The following is an 8,754-nucleotide window of genomic DNA, read 5'->3' on the forward strand; positions in this document are numbered from 1 at the left end:
GTGTCTCTGTTTGACTCCCGTAGATGATCTTTTAATTACTTCTAGTGCAAGCAAGCTTTATTGTCAATCTTGGTGAATATAAAATAAATAAGTAAATAGCTAAAAATATGAAAATAACATTTTAAAAGCAAAATTTAAACTGAAGATTACTATGACTATTAATTATGAATTAACATAAAAATAAAGTAAGCAAATAACAACTGAAACATTTTAATTAAATCTTTCTAATTACCTTATTGTTTAAAATCATGTTGCTTGTTTTGAACTAAGTCAAAACTGCATGCTGTTATTTGAAATACTGTTATTTGAAATTTTAACCGAATATCTGATTATTTATTTATTTAGATGAAGATTAATGGGAACGTTTTTTTTAAACAATTAGTTATGTTCGAGCAAATGCTATATGGACATAGATAATAATAAGCTCAGCAAGTTTGTTGTAATGCTTATTATGCTTTCATAAATTCTTGTCAAAACGCATGTTTTTCAACTATTCTGTGTATATAGTGCGGCGCACTTGCGTGTCTCTGCGTTGCATTTCGGATCTGTTTTTTTTTTATTATTATTATTAATAAATATTTACAGTTATTTAAGTTATAATTATAATAAAAAGCAAAAATGCATATAAAATGCCATTTTCGTGTAATACAGATACAAATAATTTTGAGACTGTTACAGATACAAATACAGATACAAATACTGACTCCGCTGCACACCCCTAGTTGTTATGCATTTAAGGAAAAACTATCTATTATTTTTAAAGATAATTTGTTTAATAACAATATTTTTCAAATAGCCACAGACTCTCGACCAAACATGAGGATTGTACTTCTTGGGAAAACAGGAGATGGAAAAAGCAGCGCTGGGAATACCATTCTTAAACAGAACCTATTCATGAGTAAAGCTTCACCTGAATCTGTGACATATGAATGTATAAGTGGAGATTGTAATGTTTATGGGAAAAAGATCACAGCTATTGACACACCTGGATTTATGGACACAAGTATTGAAGAGGAGACTATCAAAAAGGAGATTATTAGATCTGTTATTGAATGCGCTCCAGGTCCTGATGTCTTTGCCATTGTTTTAAAGGTTGGAAGGTACACAGAGCATGAAATGGAGATTGTGGATACAATTTTAGAATGTTGTGGAGAGCATACATTTAAACATTAAGTGGTTTTATTCACTCACGGTGAACAACTTGAGGGTCAAACTATAGAGGAATTTGTGAAGAGGAGTTCAAAATTACAGGAGCTTGTTGATAAATGTGGAGGTAGCTGCCATGTTATTGACAGTAAATACTGGAACAAACGCTACATGGGATACAAGAGCAACAAGGTCCAGGTGAAAAATCTTCTGTTAACCGTAGAGCAGAATTTAAAAGACAATAAGAACAGCTGCTACACCAATGAGCTATTATAAATAGTAGAGGAAAAATTCAAGAGGAGATAAAGGACATCAAAGAGGAAAACATGTCTCCAGAAGAAAAATGAGAAGTAGGGAAGAAGATTGTTAACAAAAAACTTCTCATTAAACTTGCAGGAGTGACAACGGGGACACTGACTGGTGCATTCCTTGGCATTGGTGTTGCAGTAACATCCGTTGTGGCTTTACTTAAAGCAGGCAGCATTACAGAAGCAGCAGCAGCAGCTGCAAAAGCCACAAGAGTAGCAGCAGCAGCTGTTGGAGCCACAGGTGGAGCAGCAGGAACAGCAGTGGCAGAGGCAGGTCTCATTACAGGAGCTGGTATTGAAGCAGCAGGTCTCATCACAGGAGCTGTTATTGGAGCAGCAGGTCTCCCAGGAGCCGGTATTGTAGCAGCAGGTTCAGGAATTGCTGCAGGTATGGCAGGGGTTGGAGCAGCAAGTTCAGGAGTTGCTGCAGGTGTCATTTTGGGAGCTGCAGCTTTTGCGGGAGCAATTGGAGGAGGAGTCACTGGATATAAAGCAGCCGAAGACGTTGATTCCGTTTCAGATGCAATAAAGAATGCAGCAAAACTTAACTATGAAAATGCAAAAGGCGTTGTCAAAAAGGCAGAGGAAAACAAATTCAAACTTTTTGAATAAAACAAATTGTATTATATGTTCATATATAATAAAATAAAATCACAGTATCTTCATTGTATGGTCACGCTATAATTTATAATAAAGTATATTTTCAGTGTTGCCAAGTCCGCTTATTATAAGCGACTTTGGGCTTGTTTTTCTGTGTAGTCGCTTACAGTATTGTTAGTTGCAGGTCGCGTTTTTTTGGGCTTGTTTCTAAAGTGTAGTTGCTTATTTGGGCTTGATCCCAGCTCCATAATAAGTTGTCAATCAGATATTTTCTATATGTTACTTAAACGTAAGAGTTTGTCTAGCCTGTTCTCCGTGTCCCTCCCCTTTCCCCATGCAAACTGCTGTGAAAGCACTGGATCTCATTTACATTTTTGACAGGAAATAAACTTTTGATTAGTAAATTAATTAGGTGATGATCTTTACCATTATGTATCAAACACCACAGAATTACACTATTAACTTTCATAACAAATGTGGTTCATTAACACAAAGTTAACACAACCAGGAAAAAAATAGAGAGCAAAAAGTCAAGTGTCAAGAGACCAACTAAAACAAACACTAATCACAATAAGGGTGACTTAAAATGAAACAAACATCAACATCTAAACCTAATAAGTGAATTGAGTTTTCTACAGCAATATATTTACTGCATACAGAAATAATGTTTTCTAAAATAATAAAATGCAATGTTTCTCTATCATTTATATAACAATTAAACAAGTCAATATAATAAACAGCTGTTGTTTTAAACATTGAGTGAACATTAAAACATGACATTGTCATAACGTTTAAAAATGGTAAAATGTAACATTACTCTAACGTTCAGACAACAGAAACGTTCCTACTTAAAAAAACTGGCCGCTTTTAACGTTGGCAGAATGTTTTTGGGAACATTCGGGAACTTTCAGGGAACGTTCTTAGAACTTTTTGGGGAGGTTTCCCGGACAGGTATTAGCCTAGTCCTAGACTTAAACACATTTAAGAGCTCTCCAAACTGAAAACAACTTGCACTTACATATCTTAAAATACATCAGTTCCCTTTGTTTTACCTCAAAATGCACACAGGTAATGTTTTTAGTAAGGCATGTTTGTTAAAATGAGTTATATTTCCTAATTAAACTAAGGCCTAGTCCTGGACTAAGCTAATCCTGGTCCGGGAAACCACCCCATTATTTCTAGCTGGGGTATACGTGAAGACGTTCAACCTTGTAACGTCGCAAATGACTGAAAAGTCATTTCAGAATTATCCAGATCAAACCATGATCAAAATAAACTCTTTAACTGCAGTAGAAATATTTTAACGGGTACACTTTTAACGTAGCTTTAGGAACCTAAACAGTCCTGTGTCAATCATCATTAAAATCATATCGTAAACGGGAGTCTGTCCGCGCCCGGCCGCAATTCTTCTGGCATCTCTCCTCATTATCTCCTCCTTCACTTAAACTTGGGGCTCGAACGCGACCTAAGGTCGAGCTGCCTTCAAAAACAGCAAGCCAAGTTCGTTTACTGTTAATTATTATGACTAAATAGGCAGGGAATCTTGTGAAACAATGAAAGTAAAACAATCCGCCAAAATATTATTTAAATTGATTTTGATGATTTAGTCGAGGAATTCTCTTTAAAGAAGAGCAGAAAGAATACTTTTAGTTGCTTAATAAATGTTATTTTCTGTGCTGTTCTGATTGTAAAATTATTACCTTTTGACAGACATTGATGATTGCAAAACAAACATAGGAAGACGTTTAACCTATCGCTTGAGTCCGCTACGCACAGCCACACATTTACAATGCAGCTGATGCGTATATAACAGCAGAACCTTCAGCGCACCAGGAAAAATTATAAATGGAGTACTAGATTAAAACCTTGGATACTGTACATAATCTATGCAGACAGCATCCAAGACATAATATATTAAAGACTTCTCCCTGTATTAATTTCGTGTAAGAAGGCTGTGTCTTTATTTCTTGTTTGTGTATGGATCGACTTTTTTCTTAGTGTAACTGGATGGATACATGAATAGTCATCTTCTGTGGTAAGTCCTTACATTAAAAAAAATTATATGCAAAAGCGAAGTTGTAAGATAAGGCAACATGCATGTTTATTCTGTTTCATGTTTATTTCGTTTCGTTTTGTAGCCCTTTTTATTTTTTTATTTCTGCACCCGTTGCAACTGCGAGCAGCACAGCAACCTGCCTTCGCTTTTTTAAAAAATTGTGTCTGTTGATAATAAACGTTTAAACTAACATTGTGATATGCTGAAAATATTTATTTTAAATAGTTGTTTTTATAGGCAAGTGAAGTGTTGATTTGAGAGGCTCAATTCATCATACATGTCGTCAACTTGCTGTCGGCCGCTAACCACTTGTTTATCATAAAAATTTTAACAAACAAAAACTGCTCTAAAATGTAAATAAAAAAGAAATATAACTATTTTGCCATTTAAAACAAAACTGAACTGCTTTAATTGCTGCAAGAGTACAGCTGTACAAGCTGTGTAAGCAGTTATTTTTTTGCTATTTCTGCAGATTTATTTTGCAAAATCTATGCGGAATTTTGCAGAATGATTTAAAATGGTTTAAAAATCCGAGAGAATGTGCGCTGTGAATATTACAAAACAATAAAATATTTTATAACCAGGGGCGTCATGCACCAATTTTTTTTAAGGGGGCACAGTGTCAACAGCTCACAGAAATTTGTGCATGTATCAGACATCAAACGAAATATTAGAGAGCTTTCAGTCTTTTCCATGGCACTTACATTTCTAACAATCTGAAAACCCCTGCTTTCATGCAAAAACCTCCAAAATAAAAGTGATGACTAACTTTAATATCAAATACTATTCAATCGGAATAATGACACATTTGCATCATATTTACATCTAAACGGCATGTTTTATTTATTTAAGTCTTAATGGCTTGTTTAATTGTGTCATTAATGCATTTTGCACAACAACTGCATTATCATATAAAATTAATGTAATTTTAAATCCATAAAGTATATAAACAACGAAAATGACATAAGCTATAGCCACGTGATTGATTTTAATGTTCAATTATGATTTTAAAAATATGTTTAGATAAAATTATTAGAGGAACGGATTTTTGCATTAAATTTTACCTCATATTTGAGCATGTGAGATTCCGCGCCCGCGTGAACTTTGGCATTGTGCCAAGAAGATGAATCTCTACTAATATAACGTTGAGACGGTCACATTTAAAACCATACATTTTCTACACAGAGGAGGTTAACTGCACATTACCGTACTGGGGTTTGGAAATGTTGTGAGCGTTTCTAACACGTTTTAATTCCTCAGTTGCCAAATGCAGCAGCAAGCCAGCAACAGGAGAGAGCTCGTGAGCGCGCCCAGACGCTGATGACGTCTGCGACTGTGCTGAGTGCAGCACGAGCTGCCGCCAGAATAAAAGTAATGTAACATGATCAAAACACTATCAAAACGGCGAAAATCTCAGAAAAGTGACAAGGATGCAGCACAGAATGTATAATAGTGTGCATATTAAATAGATTAAAAGTCAAATAACAGATTAATGGACGCTTATTTGATTTTGAGGTTGGATGCAAAATCCATTGGCTCAAAAAAACCAAGGGGGCACGTGCCCCCTTAGTTTGAATGGGCATGACGCCTCTGTTTATAACTATATTATACATTTTATTAAAGGATTACCCTGAATTAAACTAGACCAATATGAACCAACAGATAATGGATAATGTGCTTTCACGACCATATAGAGTTTTATATAATATACATATATTACTGTGTAACAGTAAAAAGAAAAGGCTTCTCATGAATGTAGGGTATATAGCAAGATAATTCCATCAGTTTTACAACACAATGTATATATATTTATCTTGTAAACGGATTTGACATAATTAATAATTGTCGCGTCATGTAGCAAGAGAGACGATAGAGATCTCATTAACTTCTCCGCAGTAAGTTTTATTTCAAATTCAAGGTTTACATATTAAATAGGCTATTAAAAAGTTTGTGCTTCTCTCATAAAAACCTCACAGTGACAGCAGACAGCACAGACTTCTACTCACAAACATACACGATGTAGTGACTATGTCTGCGGACACAGATTCCAAATCCGGCCAGGGCCGGGTCAGGGCCTAGATTTCAGGCCCTTTTGCGTCAACTTGATTTTAATAATTTAATTGAGGAATTATATTTAAAGAAGAACAGACAGAAGCACTTTTAGTTGTGAGTTGCATTTAATAAATGTTATTTTCTGGGCTGTTTCTGATTGTAAAATTATTACTTGATAATATTGTTTAATTTATTTAAATAATTTCAACCTACTTTTGCGTCAACTTGATTTTAATAATTTAATTGAGGAATTATATTTAAAGAAGAACAGACAGAAGCACTTTTAGTTGTGAGTTGCATTTAATAAATGTTATTTTCTGGGCTGTTTCTGATTGTAAAATTATTACTTGATAATATTGTTTAATTTATTTAAATAATTTCAACCTACTTTTGCGTCAACTTGATTTTAATAATTTAATTGAGGAATTATATTTAAAGAAGAACAGACAGAAGCACTTTTAGTTGTGAGTTGCATTTAATAAATGTTATTTTCTGGGCTGTTTCTGATTGTAAAATTATTACTTGATAATATTGTTTAATTTATTTAAATAATTTCAACCTACTTTTGCGTCAACTTGATTTTAATAATTTAATTGAGGAATTATATTTAAAGAAGAACAGACAGAAGCACTTTAAGTTGTGAGTTGCATTTAATAAATGTTATTTTCTGGGCTGTTTCTGATTGTAAAATTATTACTTGATAATATTGTTTAATTAAAATAATTTCAACCTACTTTTGCATCAACTTGATTTTAATAATTTAATTGAGGAATTATATTTAAAGAAGAACAGACAGAAGCACTTTTAGTTGTGAGTTGCATTTAATAAATGTTATTTTCTGGGCTGTTTCTGATTGTAAAATTATTACTTGATAATATTGTTTAATTTATTTAAATAATTTCAGCCTACTTTTGCGGTCAACTTGATTTTAATGATTTAATTGAAGAATTCTCTTTAATGAAGAGCAGAAAGAAGCACTTTTTGTTGTAAGTTTTATTCAATAAATGTTATTTTCTGGGCTATTTCTGATTGTAAAATTATTTGATAATATTGTTTAATTTATTTAAATAATTTTAGCCATTTAATGTTCCACATACGCTGTAAAAACACTGGATTTAATAAAAAATATAGACAGTATTGTTTTTGCATCCCCTTTTTTTAGTAAGTTTTACTAAAAAAATTTACGCAATGGGGCACTTAGTAAATCCAGCCTTTATTTTTTTCAGTGTATATGGGGGGGGGGGCAAACCAGCGTTAGGGTTAGTTTAAACGTTAAACGTTTTCTGTTTTGTGGTAGATTCTGGGGTAAGTTTCCTTAAATTCGTGGTTACTTTATTGAAATTAGTTCACAGGGATGTTACTTCAGTTGTTAGTATATTTTGATACGACAAATAAATGATCAATTTGATTGTTTATCGTTTGTTAGTAATGTTAGCTCGAGCGTTGACAGCTTGACTCGTCGCGCAGGTGTGAGCTAATCAGTTAACGGAAATCTTTTATTTGTCTTTATATATTCTATATAATCGTGTTGCGCTTGTTTAAATGTATTTTAAATTGTTTAGTTAATTACAATGCAAGTTTACTCCAAGTATTGTAATGGCTTTTTTCAGCTTACGCCTAGCTTGATTGAGCTCGTGGCACAGCTGTGAGCTAACAGTTAAGGTTAGAGATATTTAATTTGTTTTATATCTTTTATAAAAACATATTGTGCTTTTTCTTAAATGCGTTATAATTTTTTTTAAATACAAGTTTACTCCAAGTATTGCAATGCATGTGCGGTTTGTTCAGCTTGCTCCTATCAAAATTACATTAACATTTTAAAGGCCATTCTGAATAACTGTTGTATATTTATTGTTACTTCTTTCAGATCCTTTTTTTGGTGTGTCTTGATGTTTTGGCTAAAGAGTAAGTAGGGGAGAGCGGGGTAAGATGAGCCAGTTTTTACATATGTTGCCTTATCTGCCTGAAAAAATGAGACAGAAGTCAAACAAAACCATCAACCTTTATTTAAGGATGTCTCCTGTCAAATGAAATGATAAGAATGCCATTATAACAAAGGGCTTTGAAAAGGTGGCTTCTCAAAAAAAAGTGCTCTTGTGGCTCAACTTGCCCCAGCTGAGGGGTAAGTTGATCCATGTGAAGGGGTAAATTGACCCACTAACTTTTTTTGTTTAAACCCGAACATAGTTAAAAAATTCACACCATTCTTAAATTTAATTTTAAGGGTGCCAAAGAATGCATTGAAATAATGTGTTAAATTGTTATTTGATATTTACATAGAAGGTATGTAACTTTATTAAGTGCAAACATTATCCAGAAACGTTTTTAAATGTCCATTTACAACCCTAGGATTTGTCATTTTAATGAAATTGTCTATTTTTGCCCTATTTGGAAGGGTAATAATAATAATAATGTTGATTGCTCTATTTAAATTTTTTTTAACTAAACATCATGGTGGGGTACATTGAACCGCTGGTTCAGTTTACCCCACAGCATTTGGTTCACTTTGCCCCACGGCCACCATTTTGGGAAAAACTGCCTAGTTTAGTAATTCAGGCTAATCTTTAGCTAAATCATTGACCTGGTTTTATA

General features: G+C 33.4%; 1 pseudogene; it reads left to right on the forward strand.

Annotated features, from left to right (window-relative positions):
* Positions 1-475: 475 nt before the first annotated feature.
* On the forward strand, positions 476-2,080 carry LOC129446062 (uncharacterized; annotated as a pseudogene).
* The last annotated feature ends 6,674 nt before the right edge of the window (positions 2,081-8,754 follow it).

The sequence above is a fragment of the Misgurnus anguillicaudatus genome, chromosome 23 (assembly GCF_027580225.2).
Source record: "Misgurnus anguillicaudatus chromosome 23, ASM2758022v2, whole genome shotgun sequence".
In the NCBI taxonomy this organism is placed as follows: Eukaryota; Metazoa; Chordata; class Actinopteri; order Cypriniformes; family Cobitidae; genus Misgurnus; species Misgurnus anguillicaudatus.